This window comes from Scyliorhinus torazame, chromosome 10, assembly GCF_047496885.1.
Source record: "Scyliorhinus torazame isolate Kashiwa2021f chromosome 10, sScyTor2.1, whole genome shotgun sequence".
NCBI lineage: Eukaryota > Metazoa > Chordata > Chondrichthyes > Carcharhiniformes > Scyliorhinidae > Scyliorhinus > Scyliorhinus torazame.
The window spans coordinates 73,093,525-73,121,439 of record NC_092716.1 but is presented as its reverse complement, the minus strand read 5'-3'; the positions used below and the strand labels follow the sequence as shown (position 1 = coordinate 73,121,439).

Genomic DNA, 27,915 nt, shown 5'->3' with positions numbered 1-27,915 from the left:
GTGGGATCGATTCCCTGATGTCCATGACCGTCATGGAATAAACAAATCAGTTGATTCCTGTCCTGTTCAGGAACCACATAAAGGGTGTCTTTTAACACCACACCGTCATGTGTGGTCAGAGCATTTTTAAATCTCTCGTAGTGTGCTGGATATTTTCCTTTTAAAATCTCCCTGAGATTGCTGTCCTGCTTCTGGGCCTCCACTAGATCCTCGATCCTAGTCTGTGAGACCTGAACTGCATTCACTGGTGGCTTTCGGGGGGTGTCCAGAAGTATCCATGTCTGGAACCTGCTTTAGCCAGTGCGTCGGTTTTTACATTTCCAGGGGGGGAAGAACGATGGTGACTTCGAACTTTGACTATCCCAAAAGTCCTGTTCTGTGCTCTCTCGAAGATGTGACGGAGCAATGGGGCTGAGGGGAGGGGTTTTCCGTCTGCGGAAACAAATCCTCTTGCTTTCCACAGGGGCAGGAATTCCGTAAGGCTTTTGCAGACATAGAGGCTATCAGTGTATATGTCTGCTGGGCTGGGGAAGGAATCTGGGTGTTCCACTATATATGCGATGGCCGCAGGTTCTGCTGCCTGCGCGCCTAAGTGGCCTGGAAGTTTTAATGATATTTCCTCTAGGGCGCGTCCCTGCACGTCCTCGACATAAATACCGCAACCTGTTATGCGCTTCCCATCCAATACTGTGGAAGATCCATCCACATATATCCTTATGGGCTCACACATGTCTGTGTGCTGGGGGCTCTGGGTTGAACTGCCTATCTTTCTGGGGGGTGTTTTAGCAATAAAGGGGCCTGTGTTGTGGTGTGGAGAGATAATTTCACATTCATGGAGGGTTCCGGGGTACTGTAGGTTGTCGGCTAAAAAGGTGTGCGTCTTTGTCCATTTAACAGTGATGTCCAGTCCCTGCAAGAGAAGGGTCCATCTAGCTGCTCTAATCTGGCTTACTGTACCGTCCTTGGGTCGTCCGTCCAGTAAAGGTTGGGTGGGGGTGTGTTCGGTGAGAATTGTGATGGGCTTCAGTTAAAAGTGCAGTGTAGATTAGTGTCTGATTGGCTGAAGCTGCCCCCACCCTAATTGCTGAGAGGCAGTTATCTGGCAGTCACCTGAGGCCTGTTAAGGGGCACAAAGGTACACATTGTATTCTTCTCTTTGACGTTTTAGTGTGAGTCATCCTAAAGTCTGTAAGACAGACAGAAAGCGCACTTAGTAAGCATTGCGCTGGTCAAGGAGACACAGCCTGAGTGAGTGAGACACAGACAGAGTGAGAATTTGGTAATTAGGTGCAGTGAGGTAACCAGGAAAGGTAAGTGGTTATTCTAATTGTGCTGTTTTTCCATTGTCTCTTAACATCAACCCCTGACTAAAACCCCTCCCATTGTCTCTTAACATCAACCCCTCACCAAGCCCCTCCCATGGTCCCTTAACATCAACCCCTCACCAAGCCCCTCCCATTGTCTCTTAACATCAACCCCTCACCAAGCCCCTCCCATGGTTCCTTAACATCAACCCCTCACCAAGCCCCACCCATTGTCTTTTAACATCAACCCCTGACTAAGAACACTCCCATGGCCCCTTAACAACAACCCCTGACTAAGACCCCCCCCATTAGTGGGAGGGGGGTAGAACGTAGGGTCTCGCTCTACGCGGACGACCTGCTTCTCTACACATCGGACTCACTGGGGGGAATTGGAGGGAATATGGGGATATTGGAGGAATTCGGCTGGTTTTCGGGATACAAATTGAATATGGGTAAGAGTGAGGACTTTGCGATCGAGGCGAGGGGTGAGATGACGTTCAAGATGGTGGGAGGGAGCTTTTGATATTTGGGCATCCAGGTGGCGCGGGAGTGGGTACAGCTGCAAAAACCGAATTTGGGGCGGCTGATAGAACAAATCAGGGAGGCTTTCGGAGGTGGGATGCGTTCCCGATGTCATTGGCGGGGCGGGTACAGACAGTTAAAATGACAGTCCTCCCGAGGTTTTTGTATGTTTTCCGGAACCACCCAATTTTCATCCCCAAGGCGTTCTTCAAAAAGGTGAATGCAGAGATCTCAGGATTTGTTTGGGTGGGTAAAATTCCAGCAGGTCCCCCCACCACGCCAGGGCACAGGGTGGGGAGGTTGATCTCCACCCTAACAGGATCCGTCTTCGGGCGATCAACGAGGCGAAGGCTATAACATCTGCCTCCGCATCCGTTTCCAACCCCGGCTGGTCCGACACCCCAAATATGGCCTCCCGAGGGCCCAGGTCCAGTTTCACGTGCACCACTTTAGAGATTACCCTAAACACCTTCTTCCAGTAATCCTCCAGCTTTCGACAGGACCAAAACATATGAATGTGGTTTGCCCCCCTCCGCACCCCCCAACGTTCACGCACATCTTCTACCCACTCAAAGAGCCGGGTCATCCTCGCCCATGTAAGGTGCGCTCTATACACCACCTTCATCTGTATCAGCCCCAACCTCGCACACGAGGTGGAGGCGTTCACCCTCCGGAGCACCTCACACCAGAACACCTCCCCCATTCCCTCTCCCAACTCTTCCTCCCACTTTGCCTTGAACCCTTCTAGCGGCGCCTTCTCCTCCTCCAAAATAGCCCCGTAAACCGCCGATACTACCCCCTTCTCCAGTCCCACTGTCACCAGCACCTCCTCCAGCAATGTGGAAGCTGGCCCTACTGGGAAGCTCTGTATCTCCTTTCTGGCAAAGTCTCGAACCCGCATGTATCTAAATATTTTCCCCCTGCTCCAGCCCATACTTCGCTCCCAGCTCCTTCAATCCCGCAAAACGACCCCCAAGAAACAAATCTTTCAGTGTCCTAATCCCTTTCTCCTCCCATCTCCGAAAATTTCCATCCCACTTCACCGGCTCAAATATATGGTTCCCCCGAATTGGCATTTGCCTTGACCCTGCCCCCAACCCGAAGTGCTGTCAAAACTGCCTCCAAATTCTCAACAAAGCTATTACTACTGGACCCCGTGAGTATCTCCCCGGTGCCGTCGGGAGTGGCACTGTCGCTAGCGCCTTCAATCCCGACCCCCTACCCAAACTCACCTCCATTCTGACCTACTGGGAGTCAACCACCCTGAGTAGAGTTAATGCATCCTCGTTGTGCACCAGGGTTAGCCAAATACAATTTTAGTCCACAGGGCACACATGACTGTGGCCCGGATGAGCAGATTCTTTCAGGAGGTGGAGGATAGGTGTGGGCGCTGTGCAGGGGATCCTGCGAACCATGTCTATATGTTTTGGGCATGTCCGAGGCTGAGGGGTTTCTGGCACCAATGTGTTTTGTTACCTGTGTGGTAGGTAACTCGTGCTTCTCAATCATTGGTTGATGGTGAGGTCTTCTGAATCTCGATGAAGAAGACTCAAACTCGTCCAGTAACAACAAAGATTTGTTGAGTAACTATAACAAGAAGTGCATGAGTTCTTTACTTTAACTTTGATACTAGTGATAAGGTTGACAAGATCTAACTACAATAACTATTCGTAACTCCACTAGCCATCTGAACTATTCTGATATTGTCCTGGTCACAGTGCACCCGGGAGAGACTGAAGGAGACACAATGTGGTTGCTTTTTATACCCCTGTTGGTCCGGCACTCTAGTGATCATGTGGTGCTGCTGATTACACATTAACTTCTTGTGTACATGCACATACAGAGATCACTACATCCCTCCCTTTTTTCTTGAGTTACATATTTTCTGTATGTTGTAAAGAAAATTGAACAAACATAATGGATGCAGTTTGCTTGAGACAGGTAATAACGCTGTGTACAATTTATGATGATATTGATGATTATACAAAGCCAACTAATATTTATGAGTCCAATCTTAATTTAAAAATTTGTGAGTCCAAACTTAATGAATTTGTTCGGTTGAGTTGCTTTCTTCTTCTGTTGTTGAAGTGGTGATGTTGATGCTGTTATTTCTTTGTGAATGTCGTCTGTGTTCCTGTGTTTAAGTAACCAAGAATTCATCAATGAGGTGTTTGAATGGTCGAATCACTTTGTTGTCTGACCTGGACATTTTCCTGTGTTTGTGGTATTGATTCTGTAGGTCATCTTTCTTGAAAGCTGGTTCGCTCGTTTATTGTGGAGCAAATGTGAATTTGTGAGATTTGTTGCCATGCCATGACATGTTTGTACTCTTGTCATAGTTTTGGAGTGTAATCTTGCATTGTCCTTCATGTGCAGAGTTGTACCATGTTGTACAGGTCGTTGTGTCATTGTCGTTTCTGTCTTTGTTGGTTTTGTTGTCGTTCGTGCCATTGTTTTTGTCGTTGTTCTTGTCGTGCTTGTTGTTGTCTTTGTTATGCTTCTTGTTGTTGTGCTTGTAGTTTTTGTTGTTGCTGTGCTTCTTGTTTCGCTCAATGAGTGTTCCGTGTGGATAATTTGAGTAACTGTCAGTTATTGGTGTCAGTGTCCTTTGTGGTGTCTTTTACAATTCTTGAGAATTGTGAGAATGATCTGATGTTATATTGATGTTGGTGACATCAGTCATTTGTGGTGGATTTGATTGCTCTTCTTTGCTTCCTTGGTGCTCCTCTGCTGGAGACATTTCCGGTACATTTGAATCATCTGTGATCTCTTTATGCTTCTCTTCAGGAGTTATTTCTGGTCCATTTGAATCACCTTTGATTTCTTGGTGCTCCTCTTCTGGAGTCAAAATCTTCAAGATTTCAATTGACGTGGTCTCAATGGACCCAAGAGTAGACCGACTCTGTGCTTCTGTACAGTCGAGCTTAGATCTGTCAGTCTTGCTGTGATCCTGCACACTCTGTATGTCGAGTGTGATCACTTTGTCACTGTTTTTACATACAGTGGGTAGACATTCAATGTCTTCTTGTTGGTTACATGAGCTGGGTAGACTTTCATAGTCTGCTGCTGGTAGCTCATATCAGGCGGATAGACCTTCAAGTCTTCCTTGTGCACGGTGGTCGCTCCGGAGTCTTTAATTGCATCCATTCTGGAGTTTGTCAACGAGCTCGCTGTGGAGGCTTGTATTACTCCCTCTGTGGAGTCGATTTGTGCTCTCTGCGTGGCGTCGCCTTCTTCTTGGGTATTGCTGTCATCCAATGTATCGCCGATCAGCCATGGCATTGGATTCATCTACCATGAGTAGAGTCGTGTTGAGCTTTTTAACCGTGTTGCTGATGCAATGATCATCAACACCGAATAACTCATCCATGTCTGAGCAGTAGTCTTCAATGAACAAATCATCTCTTTTTGTTTCGGATTTGTCATTGTGCTATGTCCAATGAAGAACTCATCTTCTGAGTAGTAATCGTCAATAAACAAATCTTTTGCTCTGGATTTGTCATTGTGCTCTCCCCTTTGGGTGTTTCAGTGCTGCGGAGGTAATCTTTAACTGTGGGTGGAGGCTCGGGGTTCATTCTGTCGTTCGAGGAAAAGAATATGTGTTTTGTAGCTTTAAAATTCTTATTTGTAATTTTCGGGCATTTCCTTTTTAAGTGGGCATGGTCCGGGTCTTCTGACGTAATGACGCTCGTGACGTAAAGCGTAGGAATCGAGTGCGCATGTGCAATCCGACTTTCCTTTACTGTGCGCTCTTTTCGCATCTGCGCATGCGCGACTTCTAGCGCAAGTCTATTTTGCTGTTTTTTTTCTTTTTGAGAAGTGCGCATGTGCGTACAGCCGGAACGCTCTCGCTCAAGGTGGCTGCCAATCAAATAGTGCTTTTGCATCGAGTGAGATTCTGCCCTCGCCTCGTGGTAAGTTTTTGAGCCATTTTTAGGGATTTTGTTTTCTAGATAATGATTTTCTCTTTGTAAAGACTCAAAGTATTGATTTTGTTTTTGTTCATAAGCAAGGCATGTTTGTATAGTGATTTCTAATGTTAAATATATTTTTTGTGAAAATTCTTTCCTCAAATGTTTATCAGATATTCCAGAAATTAATTGATCCAGTCTTATAGCGTCTCTGAAATCAGCATAATCAGTCTTGTGGTATTGACTTGAGATTTGTAACAAAATCAGTGATCTGTTCCTGTGGCATTTATGACAGGAGTACAAATTTTTCAGCATCTCACCAGACTGACCGATAGTGTTCATCAAATGTTTTGAGTATTACTTCTAATTTGGTGTTGTCTTCACCTTCTAAGTAATTAAAGCAATTATAGATTTGTCTGGATTCATGCCCTCCTGCTGTGAGTAGTAGTGTTATTTTTGTTGCATCAGAGGCTGTGGTTAACTCATTAGCTGCGATACATATTTGGAACATCTGTTTAAACATTTTCCAGATAAACCTTAAATTACCGGTTGTTTCCAGCTGCCATGGAACTCCAACGATTTCCATCGAATCAGGTAGTCGCCAAGGACTCATTTTGCTGCGAAGTCTTCCACAGTCCAATGTCCGCCTGAATTTTCTTCTTGTTGTCTAACCTTATCTCGTTTTTTTAAAGCCAAAACGCCTGGTACCATGTTTTGTTACCTGTGTACTCGTGCTTACTCGTGCTACTCAATCCTTGGTTGATGGGGAGGTCTTCTGAATATCGATAAAGACTCAAACTCGGCCAGTAACAACAAAGGTTTATTGAGTAACTATAACAAGTGCATGAGTTCTTTACTTTAACTTTGATACTCGTGATAAGGTTAACAAGATCTAACGACAATAACTATCCGTAACTCCACTAGCCACCTGAACTATTCTGATATTGTCCTGGTCACAGTGCACCCAAGAGAGAAAGACTGAGGGAGACACAATGTGGTTGCTTTTTATGACCCTGTTGGTCCGGCCCTCTAGTGATCATGTGGTGCTGCTGATTACACATTAACCCCTTGTGTACATGCACATACAGAGATCACTGCAGGATGCTGACGTCATATCAAAGGTTGGAAAAGTGAGGGTAGTTCTGAGTCCAGAGGGGGCGATCTTCGGTGTGTCAGAAGACCCGGGTGCCCAGGGGGTAAGAGAGGCCGACGTCCTGGCCTTTGCCTCCCTGGCGACCTGGAGACTGATCTTACTAGAGTAGAGGGACTGGCAGCCCCCGAAGTCGGGGGTGTGGGTTGTGGTGTTGGGTGTTCTGACACACAGATGAGCCAACACGGTTGTATATGGTACAACGCTATTTTATTTAAACTTACTATGTACAGTTTTGTCTTTGCACCCTGCACGTGGGGGTTCCCTGCTTGTGATGTTTTAACAGCTCTTTCTTGTTCCTTTGTCCCCAGACCTACTGACCACCAGGTGTCGTGCTCGTGCTTTTTATGTGGTTGGTGTTCTTGTCTGTGATTGGTTGTGGTGTTGTGTACTCTGATTTGCCTGTTAGTGTGTCCATCATGATGTGTGTGTTTGAATATCATGACATCCCCCCTTTTTACAAAGATATGTGCCTATGTGGTAATAAATATGATCGTGTCGTGAGTGCATCTAAGAGTGTGTGTGTGTCGTGTGCAGCATGTGCATATGACGGAACTATGTAGATGGGGCGATGTCGGGTGCGTCACATGAACCAAGTTGTACCATAACATAACATTAATGCGAACGAGAGAAGAAGAAAAAAAACAAAACTTGAACAGTTGTCCAGTCAGACGACATCTGGAACGATAAACAACAACAGGTTATCATGTAAAATTGTGCAACTTGTTAAACATATGAACGGTATTATAAGTCCAGTCTAATGGGCTTGCGACGAGTTCGGGTTGACCGTCAGGGTGGCACACCACTCATCGGCTGGATTGATGGCATTGACCTTGTTGACATCAATGACGGAAACGCGGAAGGCATCCTGGTCATCTGCATCACTTAACTGGAAGTCTTGATGCGTGGGCTGGACGGTCCTGACTTGTCTGCGAGATTGTCGAGGATGCGCCGGATCCATGGGTTGAGCCGAACGACAGTGGGCTGCGTAGTGGCCCATCTTGCCACATCTGAGGCACTGTCGGTTTTTTGCAGGACATTGCCCTTTTAAATGTAGAGCTCCACAATTGCCGCATGTCATGACGTCACGGCGTTCGTTGTGCCACTGCGCATGCGCAGTGCGATCTTGCGGTGGGCGCGCCTGCGCAGTGCGTCTCTCGTTGTGGCCGTTATTTTTGGCGCGCATCTGCGCGGGAGACCGCGAAAAGCGCAGGAAGCGGCCGCTGTCGTCCGGGCCGTGGGTCGGGAAGTGATCGACGGCCTGGATGCGTTCGACGTCGTGGGCGGCCTGGCTTGCCGATTCGACGGCTGGGGACCCCCTCCATGCCAACTCGGACGCCTGAAATTGGGCAAAATGGCAGGTAGCATTTTCGTGGAGGACACAGGCTTCCACAGCAGACGCTAAGGTGAGGCTTTTTATTTTAAGAAGCTGCTGGCGTAGGCCACTAGAGGCAACGCCAAAAACAATCTGGTCCCTGATCATGGACTCTGTGATGGTGCCGTAACCGCAGGACTGCGCTAGAATCCGGAGGTGCGTCAAGAAGGGTTGAAAAAGCTCCTCCTTACCTTGCAGGCGTTGCTGAAAGAGGTATCTTTCAAAACTTTCATTTACTTCAACTTGAAAGTGCTGGTCCAGCTTGAGGATGACCGTGTCATATTTGGATTGGTTTTCGCCTTCTTCGAACACCAGTGAGTTGAAGACGTTGGTGGCGTGCTGACCTGCGTAGAAGAGGAGCATTGCAATCTTCGAGTCATCTGAGGCACTCTGTTTTTCGGTGGCACGGATGTACAGGTCAAATCGCTGCCTGTAGAGCTTCCAATTGGTGCCTAGGTTCCCCGCGACTTGCATCGGCTGCGGTCCGTCGGTGTGGTCCATGTCCAGAATGGCAGGTTAGTAGGCAGGTATCGATCCACTCCTGTACCATGTGGTGTTGGGTGTTCTGACACACAGATGAGCCAACACGGTTGTATATGGTACAACGCTATTTTATTTAAACTTACTATGTACAGTTTTGTCTTTGCACCCTGCACGTGGGGGTTCCCTGCTTGTGATGTTTTAACAGCTCTTTCTTGTTCCCTTCTCCCCAGACCTACTGACCACCAGGTGTCGTGCTCGTGCTTTTTATGTGGTTGGTGTTCTTGTCTGTGATTGGTTGTGGTGTTGTGTGCTCTGATTTGCCTGTTAGTGTGTCCATCATGATGTGTGTGTTTGAATATCATGACATGGGTTAGCGACATGAAGGGGTTTCTTAGACTCGAAAAAATTAAACTCACCCCGAGGGGTTCGCTGTAAAGGTTTGCTCGGAGGTGGCAGCCGTTTATGCTCAGTGGCGGGGGGGGGAGGCATGGGAAAGATGAGTAAGGATAGGAGAACCGCCGGTGGGGTGGGTGGGGAAGGTGGTATTGTTTGTGTAAACCATGTGATTTGGTGCCTTCTTTGGGGATTTTCTTCAGCCCCTAGGTCAGTTATTCCCCGCACCACCAGGTGGCGCCTGCATTATCGAAAATTGAAGATGGCACTCGGATGGTCACGTGACACATCCCCCCCCCTCCGCCTGGACATAAATGGGTGACGCTCTGACGTACGATAATTGACAAGGCGCCTTGCCTTGAGTGAGTCAAACCTAGCGCTGCCCTGTTGTTGAAGCGAATCCCCCAGGGCAACAGGAAGGCCAATCCGAAGCGAAGGGGCGGGCCTTCCTGCGCGGCTGTGTTTAATCGACTGAGGATGCTGGCTCGTCGGTGGCGTGGGGCGGCAACAGGGTAAGGGCGCAGCCGCCGCCGTTCGAGCTGCTGTTGATCGCTCTCGGCCGAACGTTGGTGATTTGTCCGTCACCGAAGCGGAAATTAGCGGCATAACTTGTAGGAAAGGTGCCGCGGCGGCCTCCGCCCATCCTCCCCAAACCTCGCCCCCGCTCATTTGACTGACAAGTATTTGAGCCAATCTCTGATTAGTCATTGTTGACGTCCGGGTTCCCTCGGCCAATTGGAGTTTGTTGAGGGCGGGGTTCTGAGCTGTGAGGTCGGTGGGTCAGTGCGCCTGCGCCCTGGAGCCGGGCGGCGGGCAGGTGCAGAGCCCCAGAGACAACTCGCCCTCTGTCTCGGGCTTCAAAGCGGCGTTGCTGCAGTAGCAGCACACACTTCGCCGCCACCCTCGCATCTTCATTCGGGGAACTCCAATCTGTGGAAGCCCCCAGCTCCCCTGCAATCCCCAAAGCTTCAAAACCGGAGCCTGACAGCAACTTGCATTGAATTGGCGTTTTTCATGTTGCTTAAAAACTTGCCAAGGCCCTTTTACAGAATCAGGAAAAAATTTGACTGGGCTCCTTAGGTATATTAGGACAGGTCACTGGAAGCTTGGTCGAAGAGGTAGGTTTTAAGGCGATGGAACTGCTGACTTCTATCTCCTGAATATTTACATGCTCAATTTCCAGGGTGACATGTGATTTCTAGAACTTATGCTGCTGTGAAACTTGCTTCGGTTCTGTGTTGTCTTTACATGTGGGAGTGGGCTATGTGAAAGGCGAATTGTCTTTACTATTGGGTAACTTCAAAGTATTTTTGTTCATATTGATCTAAACTGCGAAATCTACTCTCCTACACTCAGCATTGTTAGTTGTCAGATTTAAGGAGTGGCAAATGGGGTGAGCTGTCTAAATTTATGTTGGGTGGCATCTCACGAACCTGCCTCCCATCCATTGACTCCATCTACACCTCCCGCTACCTGGGGAAAGCGGGCAGCATAATCAAAGATCCCTCCCACCTGGCTTACTCTCACTTCCAACTTCTTCCATCAGGCAGGAGATGCAGAAGTCTGAGAACACGCACAAACCGACTCAAAAACAGCTCTTCCCCACTGTCACCAGAATCCTAAATGACCCTCTTATGGCCTGACCTCATTAACACTACACCCTGTATGCTTCATCCGATGCCAGTGCGTATGTAGTTACATTGTATATGTTGTGTTGCCCTATTATGTATTTTCTTTTATTCCCTTTTCTTCCCATGTACTTAAGCTCGCAGAAAAATACTTTTCACTGTACCTCGCTACATGTGACGATAAACAAATCCAATCCAATCCACTGATGGTGCAGTGGCTAGCACTGTTGCCTCACGGCCCTGAAGATCCGAGTTCGATCCTCGCTCTGGGTCACTGTCCGTGTGGAGTTTGTACATTCTCCCGTGACTGTGTGGAGACAACCCAAAGATGTGCAGGGTAGGTGGATTGGCCACACTAAATTGCCCCTTAATTGGAAAAGAAAAGAATTGGGTACTTTAAATGTATTTTTTAAAAAATGAATTTAAGTGGCAAATATGTTTTCCAATTTTACATGTAATTGATTTAAGTTGTTGCCTATAATGCAGTAGTATGGGTATAATTTGGAATTTATAACCTCTAATTTCAGAACATGGGCACAAGGCTATTGGGTCCATATGTTCACTCTGAACTGAAAATAGGCTGAATAATTTTCTATGTCCTTAAACTTGAGAGTTGAGAGATTGGATAGACTGGAATTGTTTTCCTTGGAGCAGAGGGGGGAATATGATTTGAGATGCATAAAATTATGAGGGGCATAGATAAGAGTAGACAGGAAGAAACTTTTCCCCTTGTTGGTGGGGTCAATGCCCAGGGTCCATAGATTTAAGGTAAGGAGAGGAGCTGTGAAGAAAAGCTTTTTTAACCCAGAGAGTGGTGGGAGTTTGGAATTCGCTGCCTGAAAGGGTGGTGGAAGCAGAGGCCCTCATAACATTTAAGAAGTATTTAGATGTGCACTTGCAATGCCAGGGCATACAGGGCTATGGGCCAAGAGCTGGAAAATGGGATTAGAATGGTTGTTTTTAATCTGCGCAGATGTGATGGGCTGAAGGGCCTTTTCTGTGATGTATGATTCTTTATTAGCCATTCAGTGCTCTATTGGTTGTTACTTTTTTTCACAATTGCTAAAAGTTACTAACTGGGCTAAATTGTTTTATGATTATTGAGCATGCAGAATATATAATCACTAAAGTACCTTCAAACTTGCCAAAGGATATGTGATTAAAAGGTTGGCTAAAGAGTTGGTGTTAAGGAGGGCCTTAGAAGGGAGAGGACAGAGTGGAGAGATTTAGGGAATTAATTGCATGGATGGGAAGTAGATAGCTGAAAATATGTCTGCCACAGGTGCGATGAAGTCGAAGGAATGGATTTTGACTTTTATAGATCGAGCCTTTCATGACCTCAGGATGTTTCAAAATGCTGTACTGCAATGAAGTTTTAAACTATAATTGCTACCATGAAGAAATGTGACAGCCAGGTTGCACAAACATCAATTAACTACCAATCAGATAATCTGATGTTGATTTGGGGGATAGGTATTGGTTGGGACACCAGGGAAATGCTGCCAAGCTACTTTGAGGAGTACTGTCGGGTTATTTTTGCCTACCTGAGAGATAGTGTAACATCTTTTACGAAAGACAGCACTGCACTGAAAATGTCACCCACGTTGTATAGTCTAGCCTCTGGAGTCAGGAGGGACGTTCTGCTTCGGTGAATTGGACATTCTGAATTCTCCCTCAGTAAACCCGAACAGGTGCCAGAGTGTGGCGACTAGGGGATTTTCACAGTAACTACATTGCAGTGTTAATGTAAGTCTTCTTGGGACACTAATAAAAATTATTATTATTATACATAGTAGATAATTAGATGATTTTTGACACTTTCTCACTCATTCTAGAATGAGAACATGAGCAACCTCAGTTCAATTTAGAATTCGAAAATTTAACAAAAAGAAATTCTCTTTAGTTGGGAGAGAAGCCGGCAACTAGATTTCAACAAACTAAATAGAACATAGCGCAGTATCTGTGATTCTTGCATTTTCTCCATTTGATTAAAAAGAAGTTATGGTGGTTATACTACACAGTGAAGCTACATTTCGGGCATTTTGTAACTAACCCGATCTTGAAGTAAAGTTCTAGAAGGAATGAAAGAAATTACTTTTGCTACTTTTGTAGTTTAACTTTAGAGGAATGACGTTCAGGTGGCAGGTCACCAAGTTTGCATTATCGAAAGAAACTCCCATATCATGCCAGCAGAATTACAGGAGCAACAAGTATAAAAATGTCTTTCTACTTCAAGTTTTTTGCCTCTATTCAAGATTGTGTGGGTGTTCCGGAATATTCCGGCATTGTTTCATCTATGCCGTAGAAAACTAAAAATGACAAAGACGCACTTCAAATGGAACGGGACATGTGCCCAATGATTATTTTGGACTCGGGACAATTCTTTGTAACCCTGAGCAACTGAGCAAGGAGAATGGCATTATTGAAAGATATAATTGTGTTCTGATACTCCCAATAGAACACTGGGAACTGTAGCTTCTGATTAGAAATGGTTTGACTTCGTCACAACTTTATCATTTCTAATGTGTCTGAAAAATTGATGTGAACAAAATGTCACCGATCTCTTCTGAGTGTAATAAAGTTTTAAATGGATAGTCAGCTGCTTATTTCAACTGCAGATATACAAATATAGTTATTAAGTCATGCTTAGTTTGGATTTGGAGCAAATCAACCTGCTGGGTAATGGTGGTATGTGGAACTATAAAAGAATAAGAGAAACTTTAAAGCCTTCTCCCATCCCATCCTGAGGAATAGTATTTTGGTGTCTTTACCAACTGTGGCCAAAATAGATGGTCCAAAAGATCCCCCCAATTTCACCAAGTGCACATTTGAATGTGATGTTGAATTTTTAATTGGGTGTTGTATTATTAGGTTCTTATTTTCTGTTTAGGTCTTCAATTTTCACCTTTTGCAGATGATGCTGTTCACATTTTTTATTCCTACTTGAAGAATGTCTTGAGTGCTGCTTTGCATTTACAAAGAATAATACAGCACAGGAACAGGCCCTTCGGCACTCCAAGCCTGTACCGGTCATGATACCAACCTTTAGCAAAACCCTCAGCACTTCCTTGTGCCATATCCTTCTATACCCATCCTATCCATGTGTTTTTCAAGATGCCTTTGAATGGCGTTAATGTATGTTTCCACAACCTCTCCTGGCAATGCGTTCCATGCACTCACCACCCTCTGCGTAAAGAAACCTGCCTGCACTTCACCTCTAAACTTTGCCCCACGGACCTTAAACCTATGCCCCCTGGTGACTGACCCCTTCACCCTGCGAAAGAGTGCCTGCCCATCCACCAGGTTGAGGGGTGACCTGATAGAGGTCTACAAGATTATGAGGGGCATGGATAATAATAATAATAGAAAGATTATTATTATCCATGCCCCTCATAATCTTGTAGACCTCGATCAGGTCACCCCTCAACCTCTGTCTTTCTAATAAGTCTATTCAGCCTCTCCACGTAGCTAACACAACAGCTTTTATTTTACTCTTTTTGGCAGGTGTTAGATTCTGCGGGTCTGCTCTGATATAATTATGTGATTGCACAAATGTGTACTTTTTAGTTGTAAACTGCAGCATGCCTCCAGTAGCTTCATTTAGCAATGGAAGTTAAATAACCTCTGAATTCCTGTGGTTTAAATTTTAAAATGTCAAAGCCAGAGGAAAATAAATTGCTTTAGAAACTTTGGATTCTTGCATTAGGAGGGATTCCTCAGTAAGTCTATCGGTGAGATGCTGTTTGAGCAGTAGTACTCTTAAAATACAGTTTATTTTTGGATATGGCAGCAGCATGGTATTGATTTCTCATGACTCCAAATAATTGGAATGTTTTGGAGAGTTTTGTAGCCTACCTCTTCCTTTTCTTTAGTCTGTCTTCAAACTATTACATTTTGCTTGTCTGGAGGTATATTGGATTATCTGGGATCTGTGTTGATATTCCACAATAGATCGCAGGAATGTTTACCAACGGTGAACATTATCTAATAAATAATTGAAATGTGAATGTCATAACACTGAAACCTGAGATCAGATTTCAGAGCTCCTTGTTTGTTCCCAGATGTTTGTCTTTTTTTCATTTGGCCATGCATAGAACGGGGTGCTACTGGCTCGTATTTGAGAATATAATGTATAACTGGTCCTCTAGTGCTGAGGTCAATAGCAGTTTTGCTGCATCATGTACTGTAGATACCTGTGCCGTTGCTGCGAGGACTGTTATGTCCTGTTCCAACAATGCTTATACTCCAGCAATTACAATGTATTTAAATGGAATGTGTATATCCCTGGTTGGTTTATAAATGGTACTCATTTCTGTTCCCTGATCAATTATGATGCACTATATTTCAATCAATTCTAAATGTGATTGTGCCAAATTGTGTGTAAATCTTTCTATGACAATGAACTGAAAAAAAAAATCATTCTATGTTTTGTATATAAGGTGAGTTCAGCTACTCTTCTGTGCAAAAGTAATTTTGTACTTGAAACAATCTACGCATGTAGGAATTCAAAGCGTGGTGCATTATTCTAATTCTATTTTCTTGAGATAATTGTCTGGAAAAACTTGTGCTATTTTCTAGCTGAATACCAGTTTTACAACCTGCCTCCAGATTACGCACAGTTGTCCTAGTTCTTTTTATACCAGCAATGTTTTGCCTGATAATTGCTGCTGATACTGGGAAATGTTTTGCTACTTCTGATTCCAACTATTACATGCATGCTACAGTGGAGGATGATGGTCTGTTAAACTGCTGATTCACATAATTTACAATGAAGCTAACTGTGTAGTTCAGTGTTTTGGAATTAACTGCTATTTAGCAAAGGCAAAGTATCTGAAAATGACCCTACATCATGGGATTGGAACAACATGATGATGACATATTCAAAAACAATTCATGGATTGCTATCTTGCTGTTATTTCGTGCCCTAAAGAAGGTGTTGACTATTCTTGATGTGAGTTTGGGAAAATGTTAGTAAAATAGTAGAACATTCAATCATAAGGGACATCAAAGGGAGTTCAATCCTGTTGTTTCTAAATGATACACCTCCAGCAGGAATCATTGGACAACATTGAGGAATGGGAATCCTGGCTAACCTGTTTCCCCTCTTTCCCCAATTCTAAGAAATTGAGGCCAATTATTCTACTTGGCCTTTCCCTTTAATTCTTTCATGCGATGCGTATGTCACTGGCCAGGCTAGCATTTGTTGCCCGTCCCTAATAGCCTTTGAGAAAGTGGCGGGGAGCTGCCTTGAACTGTTGCGGTCCATCCACAGATATGCTGGAACTGCAGTTAGGGAGGAAGTTCCTGGATTTTGATCTAGTGATAGTGAAGGAACAGTGATTTAGAGTTGTTTCTCCCCCTCATAACCCGATTATCAATCAAAATTCTTGCTAATTCAGCCTTTTTTAAAAAAAATATATATATATTTATTCAAATTTTTCAACAAATTTTCAACAAGAAAAAAGAAACAAGAACACAACAAGCAGAAATTATACATTGGATTTCCCCCATATACAATAGCCCCCCATATAACAGTAAAAAAAAAAAACACAAATAGGGAAGTCCCCCAACCCGCCCCTGGGCTGCTGCTGACCTCCTAACGCTCCGCGAGATAGTTTAGGAACGGTTGCCACTGCCTGAGGAACCCTTGCACAGACCCTCGCAAGGCAAACTTTATCCTCTCCAGCTTGATGAACCTTGCCACTTTGTTGATCCAAGCTTCCACACCAGGGGGCTTTGCATCTTTCCACAGTAACAAAATCCTCCGCCGGGCTACCAGGGCGCAAAGGCCAGAATACCGGCCTCTTTCGTCTCCTGCACTCCCGGCTCGTCCGATACCCCAAATAATGCTAATACCCAGCTCGGCTTGACCCGGGTGTTCACCACCTTGGACATAGTCCTCTCATAACCCCTCCAAAACCCATCCAGTGCCGGGCACGACCAGAACATAGGGACGTGATTTGCTGGGCTCCCCGAGCACCTCCCACATCCGTCCTCCACCCCAAAGAACCTACTCAACCTCGCCCCTGTCATATGCGCTCTGTGAGGAACTTTAAACTGTATTAGGCTGAGCCTGGCGCAAGAGGAGGAAGAATTAACCCTACTCAGGGCATCAGCTCACAGACCCTCAACTATCTCCTCCCCAAACTCCTCCTCCCACTTGCCCTTTAACTCCTCTACCGAGGCCTCCTCCTCTTCCTGCAGCTCCTGGTAAATCGGTGAAACCTTGCCTTCTCCAACCCATACACCCAAAATCACCCTGTCCTGAATCCTACGTGCCGGAAGCAGCGGGAATTCCCTCACCTGCTGCCTCACAAACGCCTCACTTGCATGTACCTGAAAGCGTCTCCCGGGGGTAGCCCAAACTTCTCCTCCTGCGGCCCTAGACTCGCAAACGTCCCATCGATGACCAGGTCCCCCATTCTTCTAATCCCTGCCCGATGCCAGCTCCGAAACCCCCCATCCATCCTTCCCGGGACGAACCGATGGTTCTCCCGAATCGGGGACCAAACCGAGGCTCCCACCTCGCCCCTGTGTCGCCTCCACTGCCCCCAGTTCTTCAGCATCGCCGCCACCACGGGACTCGTGGTGTACCTTTGTCGGCGAGAGCAGCAGCGGTGCCGTCACCAGCGCCCTCGGTCTCGTGCCCACACAGGACGCCATCTCTAGCCTCTTCCACGCCGCCCCCTCTCCCTCCATTACCCACTTACGGATCATCGCCACATTGGCTGCCCAATAATAGCCACATAATTTCAGCAGCGCCAGCCCCCCCCCCCCCCCGCCCCCCCCAGTCCCTGCTACGCTCCAGAAACACCCTCTTCACCCTCGGGGTCTTATTCACCCACACAAATCCCATGATGCTCCTGCTTACCCGTTTGAAAAAGGCCTTGGGGATCAAAATAGGAAGGCACTGGAACACAAAGAGAAACCTCGGAAGAACCATCATTTTGATCGACTGCACCCAACCCGCTAGTGAGAGTGGCAGCATATCCCATCTTTTAAAATCCTCCTCCATCTGCTCCACCAACCGCGTCAAATTGAGTTTGTGCAGGGCCCCCCAACTCCGAACTACTTGGATCCCCAGGTACCGAAAGCTCCTTTCCGCCCTCTTCAGCGGTAGCTCGTCTATCCCCCTTCCCTGGTCCCCTGAATGCACCACAAAGAGCTCACTCTTCCCTACGTTGAGTTTATACCCCCAAAAAGTCCCCAAACTCCCTAAGGATCCGCATGACCTCTGCCATCCCCTCCACTGGATCCGCAACATACAACAACAGGACATCGGCATACAACGACACCCGGTGTTCCTCTTCCTCCTCTCTCTTCTCCCCCCCCCCCCCCCCCCCCCGAACCAATCCCCTCCATTTCCTGGACTCCCTCAGTGCCATGGCCAGCGGCTCAATTGCCAGTGCAAACAATAAGGGGGATAAGGGACACCCCTGCCTCGTCCCCCGGTACTCCGACCTCCGCCGGTTTGTAGCCACACTCTCCACAGAGGCTCTATATAACAGCCTGACCCAACTGATGAACCCCTCCCCGTACCCAAACCTCTGCAACACTTCCCAAAGATACTCCCACTCCACCCGATCAAAGGCCTTCTCCGCGTCCATAGCTGCCACTACCTCCGCTTCCCCCTCCACCGAGGGCATCATAATCACATTGAGGAGCCTCCGCACATTTGTATTTAGCTGCCTAGCCTTCACAAATCCCGTCTGGTCCTCGTGAATCACCCCCGGGACACCGTCCACAATTCTCGTAGCCAGTACCTTCGCCAGCAACTTAGCGCCAACATTTGAGGAGCGAGATCGGTCTATACGACCCACATTGCAATGGATCCTTGTCCCGCTTCAAAATCAAAGAAATCAGCGCCCTGGACATTGTCAGGGGCAAGGTCCCCTCCTCCCTCGCCTTATTAAAAGTCCTCACTAGCAACCGGCCCAGCAGGTCCACGTATTTACTATAAAATTCAACCGGGAACCCATCTGGCCCCGGGGTCTTCCCCGCCTGCATGTTCCCCAATCCTTTAACCAGCTCCTCCAACCCAATCGGCGCCCCCAAACCAGCCACCTGCTCCTCCCCCATCTTCAGGAACCTCAGCTGATCTAGGAATCGTCGCATCCCCTCCTCCCCCGCTGGGGGCTCAGACCTGTACAGATCCCCATAGAAGTCCCTAAATACCTTGTTTATTCTCACCGCATTCCGCACCGTCTTCCCCCCTCTATCCCTAACTCCACCAATCTCCCTTGCTGCCTCCCTCTTACGAAGCTGATGTGCCAGCATCCGACTCGCCTTCTCACCATACTCATAAGCTGCCCCTTGCGCTTTCCTCCGCTGTGCCTCTGCTTTCCCTGTGGTCATCAGGTCGAATTCCGTCTGGAGGTTCCGTCACTCCCCTCCTCGGGGGGCCTCTGCATATCTCCTATCCACCCTTCAAATCACCCCCACCAACCTCTCCCTCTCCCTCTTCTCTTTCTTCTCCCTGTGGGCCCTAATGGAGATTAGCTCTCCCTTAACCACCGCCTTCAACGCCTCCCAGACTACCCCCACCTGCACCTCCCCGTTGTCGTTGGCCTACCAAGTATCATGCGTTTCATAAATCCGGCATCATCCCAATCCGGGGCATATACGTTCACCAGTACCACCCGCACCTTCTGCAACCTACCACTCACCATCACATATCGACCTCCATTATCCGCCACAATATTCAGTGCCTCGAACGACACCCGCTTCCCCACCAGTATTGCAACCCCTCTGTTCTTCGTATTTAGCCCTGAATGAAAGACCTGCCCTACCCATCCCTTTCTCAGCCTAACCTGATCTGCCACCTTCAGATGTGTCTCCTGGAGCAGAACCACGTCTACCTTCCGTCCCTTTAAGTACGCAAACACCTGGGCCCTCTTGACTGGCCCGTTCAGGCCCCTCACATTCCAAGTTATCAGCCGGATCAGGGGGGCTACTCGCCCCCCCCCCTCCCGCCCTTGCCGACTAGCTATCTCCTTTTCTAGGCCTACTATGTGCCCGCGCCTCCCGCACCCTCCAGCAGTCCCCCAGGCGGCCGACCCCTGCCCCGACTACCTCTCCTACTTCCAGCTCCCCTTTGGCCAATACAGCAGCAACCCAGTCCACCCCCTCCCCCCCCCCCCCCCGCTAGATCCTCATCTAGCCATTTTGTTCCCCCCATGACACTCCCGCAAGTCAGCTGACTCCTGCTGACCCCGGCCTCTCCCGCCATTCCATCGACCCCCCCCCAGTGTGAGCATCCCCCCCACCCCTTGGCAGTCAGTGTGCGCTCCTCTCCAGCACCGTCCTTCCCCTCCGACCCTGCCCCTATCCTTCCCTAACGCGGGGAAAAAGCCCGCGCTTTCCGTCTGAGCCGACTCCGCCCCCTTTGGCGCAGCTCCTTTTTTGCGGCCTTACCCCAACTCCCCATCCCCGGGCCCTGCCCCTCCAACACTGATACCCACACTCTCCCACAGCCCCCACATCAAATCCATTCACCCATCCCCACCCAGCACCAATCAAAAAGAACATTCCCCAAACACAGTAAACATCCCCCCCACGACAAACCCTCAGTTTGAGTCCAACTTTTCAGACTGGATAAAGTTCCATGCCTCATCAGGCGTTTCAAAATAGTGGTGCCGATCTTGGAACGTGACCCACCATTGCGCTGGCTGCAGCATCCTGAACTTCACCCCCTTCTGATGGAGAACCGCCTTAGCCCGGTTAAAACCAGCCCTCTTCTTAGCCACCTCCGCACTCCAGTCCTGGTAGATTCGGATCTCCGTGTTCTCCCACCTGCTGCTCCGTTCTTTTTTGGCCCATCTCAGGACACACTCTCTGTCCATAAAGTGGTGAAACCTCACCACTACTGCCCTTGGACGCTCGTTGGCTTTGGGTCTGCTTGCCAGGACCCGATGAGCCCCACCCACTCCAGGGGCCTCTGGAAAGCTCCCGTGCCCATCAGCGAATTGAGCATCGTGCTCATATATGCCCCGGCATCGGGCCCCTCCACTCCTTCAGGGAGACCCAGAATCCGAAGATTCTTCCTCCTCGACCTATTCTCCAGTTCCTCAAATTTTTCCTGCCACCTCTTGTGCAGCACCTCGTGCGCCTCCACCTTCACTGCCAGGCCCAAGATCTCGTCCTCGTTCTCCGACTCTTTTTGCCGCACCTCCCGGATCGCCGCCTTCTGGGTCTCCACAAGCTTCTCAATCGCCGCCTTCATTGGCGCCAGCATTTCTGTCTTGAGCTCCGCAAAGCAGCATTTAAGGAACTCCTGCCGCTCCTGCGACCACTGCGCCCATGCTGCTTGGTCTCCACCCGCCGCCATCTTGCTTTTCCTCCCTCGCACTTTCCGCTGCACCAGGATCACTTTCTTAACCGCTCCACTCCTGGTCTAATCCACATAGTGCCGGGGGAACCTTGCTGTCACCTTCCCAAACTGGGAGCCGTCGAACAATTGCCGTTGGGGCCCCTCTGAAGAACCCAAAAGTCCGTTCCCGACGGGAGCTGCCGAACGTGCGACCTACCTCGGCATAGCCGCAACCGGAAGTCCTTGCTAATTCAGCCTTGATGTATTCAATCAGTCATCTTCCCCTGCTTGCTGAGAAAGAGACTTTCACAAGCTAATGACCACCTGGGAGAAGAAATTCTTGCTCTCCATTTAACTTCCCATATGGGAGGGAGCAGTCTCTCGGCATCTCCTCAATCATTTGTTTTGATAAGATCACCTCCGTGATCATGGGGCCCAACCTGCTCAGCTTTGCCTCAAAATCAACCCCTTGTCCCAGAATCAGCAGAGCTAGCCTTCTCTGAATTAATTCCAATGCAAGTGTATCCCTCCTTAAGGAAGGTGACCACATTTTTTTTGCACTGTACTGTCTCACCCATGGTCTCACCAGTTTCCTGTACATTTGCGACAAGACTTCCCTCCCTACTTTTATACTCCATTCCCTTTGCAATAAAGGCCGCAAGCAGTCTATTTACCTTCCTAATTACTAGCCATACCTTATTCCTGACATTTTGCGATCTGTTTACAAGGGCACCTATGTAAAGCAGTATTCTGAAATGTCTCAAATATTACTGTTTTTAAATTTTTCCTGGCATAGTAGACAACCTCACATTTTCCCATGCTCTATTTCACTCAACCTATCTATACCTCTTTGCATATCCTTGGCTAGAAAGATAGGAAAGCATGTTGTGGGGAGGGTACAACTTATCGTCAGCAAATTTGGCTACAGTGCAGTCTGTCCACTAAATCCGAAGCATTATAGATCTAAATCATTACAGATTGAAAATAATTGAGGCCCTTCACTGATCCCTGTGGCACCCCACTAGTTACAGTTTGCCACCCTGTAAATGACCCATGTATCCCGACACTTTCTTTCCTGTTAGCCAATATTGTATCCATGCTAATATATCACCCCCAGTACCATAAGCTCTTACCTTGTGTAGTAACTTTTACATGGAGCCTTATCAAATACCTTTTGTAAATCCAAATACACAACATCAACTGGTTCCCCTTTATTTCGGGGAGGGTGAAGGTGTGGGCTTAGGTAGGGTGCTCTTTCCAAGGGCCGGTGCAGACTCGATGGGCCGAATGGCCTCCTTCTGCATTGCAAATTCTATGATCCACTCTGCTTGTTGCATCCTCAACTTTAAGAAATTTGTCAAGCATATTTATGATGCTCTCTTTTTAATAATGAATTCTAACATTTTTCCCACTGGCATTAGGCTAACTGTTTGCTTTCTGTCTCCCACTTACAAACAGGAAATCTTATAATAAATAAATAATGCTGTTACCCACCACCCACTTAGCGCCTCCTTTTTTTTTTTAACCCCAAAGTCCTCACCGCCCCCCCTCTTCCCCCTGCTGACTTAACTATCCTGGAAGAAATGGATAAATGGCTTCCATCTCCGGGCAAGCCCCAAAGAGGTAAAGCCCAAAACGCAGGCTCTCTCACTCCAGGGTCTTCCGACACGCCACAATTTGCCACTTCTGGACTCGGGAGCACCTTCACCCTCAGCACCTCCGACGTCACATCAGCGAATGCCTCCAGCTCTGGACAGGCCCAAAACATGTGGACATGGTTGCAGGCCCACCCCGCGCACCACCAACACCTATCCTCCATCCCTTCCAAAAACCTGCTCATTTTGGCCACTGTCATATGAGCCATGTGAACTACTTTAAATTGGATAAGCTAAACCTAGCGCACAAAGAGGATGCATTCCCCCTTCTCAGAGCCTCCTCCCATAACCCAGCCTCCAGCACACTCCAGGTCTTCCTCCCATTTCCGCTTAACCTCTCCTATCGGGGCACCCTCCCCAGTCCATTAATTCTTTATAAATCGCCAAGACCCTGCCCTCACCAACTCCTGCTTTCGACACCACTTTGCCCCCCCCCCCCCCCCCAAACAAACCAGTCCCACCGAACCCCGCGTCCAGGCCCCCCCCCCCCCCCCCCCCCCCCCCCCCCCCGGAACAAACCTGCGATTTCCACAAATCGGAGTCCAAACCGCGGCCCCCTCCAGCCTCCAGTGCTGTCGCCACTGTCCCCACACCCTCAGGGCCGCCACCACTACCGGACTTGGAGTACCTGGCCGGAGAGAACGGCAGAGGTACCATCAACAGTGCTCCATAGCTAGTGCCCTTACACTAGGCTGCCTCCATCTCCTCCCCCACTACCCACTTCTTTACCATGGCTATGTTTGCTGCCCAGTAATAGTTCACTGAGAGGCTGTCCCCACCCACACAAACCCCAAGATCAATGTATTGACCTTCATAAAAAGGCCTTTGAAATAAAAATTGAGGTTCTGAAACACCAGTAAAATCCTTGGGAGTGACGTCATCTTCATGGACTGCACCCGCCCTGCCAATCGCCACAGGAACACATCCCATCTCTTGAAATCCCCCTTCATTTGCTCCACCAACCGGGCCAAATTCAGTTTGTAATTTCTCCCATCCCTGCGCTGCTTGGATGTCCAGGTACCTGAAGCTCGCCCCCACTACCTTAAACGGCAGCTCACCCAACCTGCTCTCCTGCTCCCTCACCTGGATCGGAAAGACCTCGCTCTTCCCCATGTTTAGCTTATACCCAGAGAACCAGCCAAATTCCACTGATGTCCATGATACCTCCAATACTTTACAACGGTCCGATATGTAGAGTAACAGATCATCTGTATATAACTATACTCTATGCTCCACCCCTCCCATGCCCCCGCACTATTCCTTGCCAACCCCTTGATGCTCTAAGCACCATTGCCAGTCGCTCTATCGCCAAGGCAAAGAGCAATGGGGAGAGTGGGCATCCCTGCCTCGTCCCACGATACAGCCTAAAATACCCCGAGCTCACCCAATCCATCCTTCCACACTCAGCCAGTGTCTGATACAACAGCCGGACCCAGTCCACAAACCTCTGCCCAAACCACCCAGTACATTCCACAAATATTCCCATTCTACCTGATCAAAGGCCTTCTCTGCATCCATAGCGACCGCCACCTCCATATTCCGTCCCTCCAAGAGCATCATTAGAACATTCAACAGCCGGCTAATCCCTTATCAAATCCTGTCTGGGATTACCCTATCACCCCCGGCACACAGTTCTCAATCCACGAGGCCAAGATCTTAGCCAACAACTTGGCGTCCACATTCAGCAGTTATATCGGCCGGTAAGACCCACACTGCTCCGGATCCTTATCCCTCTTCAAGATATTGAGGCCTGCGATAACGTGGGGAGGTTCTCCCCCTTCTCCCTCGTCTCATTGAATGCCCATCCCAGCAGGGGCCCCAGGTCACCCAAAAAATTTATTATAAAATTCTACCGTGGCCCGGGGCCTTTCCTGCCTGCATCGCCCCCATACCCTCCATCACCTCTACCAGGTCCTCTTCCACCTTGGGGAACTCCAACCTGTCCAGGAATTGCCGCATAGCCCCCCTTCCCCCCACAACCCACCACCCCCACCACCGGCCGGGGCCTCCGATATGTAAAGCCTCCTATAAAACGACTTAAATACCCCGTTTAGTCCCACGGGTCCAATTCCAGACCACCCCTACCGTCCTTCACCCTACCAAACTTCCTCTCCGCCCCCTGCTTTCCCGAGTTGGTGGGCCAGCATCCGACTAGCCTTCTCCCTGTACCCATACACCGCACCTCTGGCCCTCTGCAGCTGCCCTACTGCCTTCCCCGTAGACAGCAGCCCAAACTCCCATCTGGAGCTTCTGCCTCTTCTTCAACAATCCTGTCTCCGGGGCCACCCAGTACCTCCTGTCCATCTGCAGAATCTCATCTACCAGCTTTGCCATCTCTTCTCACTCCTCCTTCTCCCTATGCCCGGATCGATATAAATTCCCCCCTAATCACTGTCTTGAGTGCCTCCCACAAGGCAGCCAAGACCTCCCTGTGTCATTGGGTTCCACATGCCGTCACCTGCTCACATACCTCCTCATCCGCCAACAATCCTACGTCCAGCCTCCACTGCAGATGCTGCACCCCCCCCCCCCCCACCCCCCCCCCCCCCCCGGTCCATTTGCAAGTCCACCCGATGCGGCACGTGGTCTGACACCATGATCACCGAGTATCCCGAGTCAACCACCCCGTCAATAACGTCTTACCCACCACAAAAAAAAAATCAATCCAACAGTATACCCTATGCACGTGGGAGAAGTACGAAAACTCCTTCGTATTCGGCCTCCCAAACCTCCACGGTCTCCCCCCCCCCCCCCCCCCCCCCCCCACCAATGCGCTCCATGAACCCCTTCAGCTCCTTCACCACCGCTGACACCCTCCCCGACCACTGGCTCAACCGACCCAACCTTGGATCAATGACCATGTTAAAGTCTTTCTCTCTTCCCCACACCACCCCCCTAGCCCGCATGATCAGTCTGTGTGAGTCCATGTACAGGATCTTCTTCAGCACTCGCCTCATAAACTCCACGTCATCCCAATTTGGGGCAGAAATATTTACCAGAACCACAGGCATCCCTTCCAGTTTCTCACTCACTATCGCAAACTTCCCTTTCCACCCCCCCTCCTGAAATCAGCCACTATATTTCCCACCTCAAACGCCACCCGCTTATTTACCAGTATTGCCACCCCCTGCGTCTTCATGTCTAATCCCGAATGGAAGACTTGCCCTACCCACCCTTTCCTTGGCCTTGTCTAATCCCCGATCTTCAAGTGTGTTTCTTGGCCACGGCCGCCTTCAAGTTCCTCTGGTGCGCAAAAACATGCGACCGTTTAACTAGCCCATTCAGCCCTTCACATTCCATGTGACCAGCCTGGTCGGAGGTCACCCCACCCCCCTCACCTGATGATCAGCCATACCCCTTCTTGGGTCAACCACTGACGCATGCCACACCCAGCCACAGATGTCCACCGTCGCCACTCTCTCCCACGCCACAACAACTACCCCATCCCCCTCTGCTCGGTGATCATCCCCAACTGCGTTCCTGTCAACTAGCCCGTCCAGCTAGCCTGGCAGCCACAGCCTAAGCCTCCTACCCCCTCAGCTGATTTCCCCCCCCCCCCCTCGCTCGCACATCTCTCCAGCAACAATGAAACAAGAAAAAAAAGATGCACTTGCCCTCAATCGCGACAAAACATGTCAAAGAAAAAATCTCCAACCAACAGCAAATAAAAGCAAAGATACAAGTAAAAACGGCCCGAAGAAATTCCCATCTCCTCACACCACCTCTTTCCCCTGCCAGTCCATTCTCTCTTAATTCCATCGCCGCCTCTGGTGTTCCAAAATATTGCTCTCGGCTATTAAAAGTCGAGGTACAACATCGCGGGCCGGGTACAACATCCCAAACTGCACCCCCTTTTTAAAGAGGGCAGCCTTCACCCGATTAAACCCGGCTCTCCTCTTCACCAGGTCTGCGCTGAGGCCCTGGTACACTCTAAGCCCGCTCCCCTCCTAGGTGCACCTCCTCATCTGCCTCCCCCATCTCCGTATCTTTTCCTTGCCCGGGAACCAGTGAAGAGACACCACCATTGCCCTCGGTGGCTCATTCGCCTGCGGCTTCCTCATCAGTGCCCTGTCTGCTCGTTCAACTTCCAGGGGCCGGTCAAAGGCCTCATCCCCCACCAGCTTCTCCAATGTCTTGGCTGCATACACGCTACGTCTGCTCCCTCGATGCCTTCAGGGATCCTCACGATTCTTCAGTTCTGCCGCTGGGAGCGGTTCTCCAAATCCTCCACCTTCTCCTTTTCACCGCTGCTGAGTCTCCCGTATCACACCTATCTCGGCCGTCAACGAGGCGAGCTGCTCCTCGTGCTCCCCACCGCCTCCAATTTCTGAATAGCCTGGCCCTGCTCCACCCGGTCAATTCCCATTTTTAACGGCTCCACCGCCTTTGCTAGGTCCTCCTGGGCTTCCTTCCTCTGTCGGCTAAACTTTCCAGTTTAAAAAGTCCACCAGTTGCTCCGTCGACCACTGGGCAAGCAAGGCAGACCCTTTACCCTTTGTCATCTTGCCCTGTGGCACATAAGGAGTCTTTTTCTCCAACTGCTCCCTTCTTCTCGACCGCCCTCTGGTCCGTGAATCCATCCACCAACCCCACCAGTGGAGTCAAACTCTTCTCCAGCCAGTCCTACACCTCTTCTGCAAAACGTCCACCCTACACACGGGGAAAAGGTCCAAAAACACAGCCTCGAGCAGGAGTTGCCAAATGCGCGACCACTCACTCCATGGCCGCCACTTGAGAAATACACTTTCAAAACCTCTACCATTTCCTCTTTTCCCATTATTAATACCCCAATCTCACCCTCTAATGCTCACTGTAGCTACTCTTTTCCATTTTGTGTAATTGTAAAAGCTTTTACAATCTGTTTTTATATTTCTTGCTAGTCGTCTCATTACTCCAGTTTCTCCCTCAATTTTTTGTCATCCTCTGATTTCTAAAATGTTCCCAATCTTCTGGTCTACTCCAAATCCTCGCAGCATTGTACACTTTTTCTTTCAAATTGATACCAACCCTGACTTCCTTACTTAGCCACAGATAGTGTATCCTTTTTGGTAGTCTTTCTTCCTCAATAAAATATTGAGATTTATGGACTATCTCTAATGCCTGCCGCTGCTTCTCTGGTGTCTTATCTTATAACCTATTTTCCCAGTGCACTTTAGCCAACTCTATCTTCATTCCCTTGTCATTG

General features: G+C 48.7%; 1 protein-coding gene across 3 annotated transcripts in view; it reads left to right on the top strand.

Moving 5' to 3' along the window:
* The first annotated feature begins 9,475 nt into the window (after positions 1-9,475).
* Positions 9,476-27,915, top strand: part of aktip (akt interacting protein) — a 68,838-nt gene continuing 50,398 nt past the window's right edge. Inside the window, exon 1 of one of the 3 annotated variants that reach the window (XM_072518254.1) lies at positions 9,476-9,650. The gene's annotated coding sequence lies outside the window, so the exon portion shown is untranslated. Of the gene's footprint in view, positions 9,651-9,926; positions 10,257-27,915 lie in introns of those variants that run through there. The other 2 variants (XM_072518255.1, XM_072518253.1) reach the window with 2 other exon arrangements.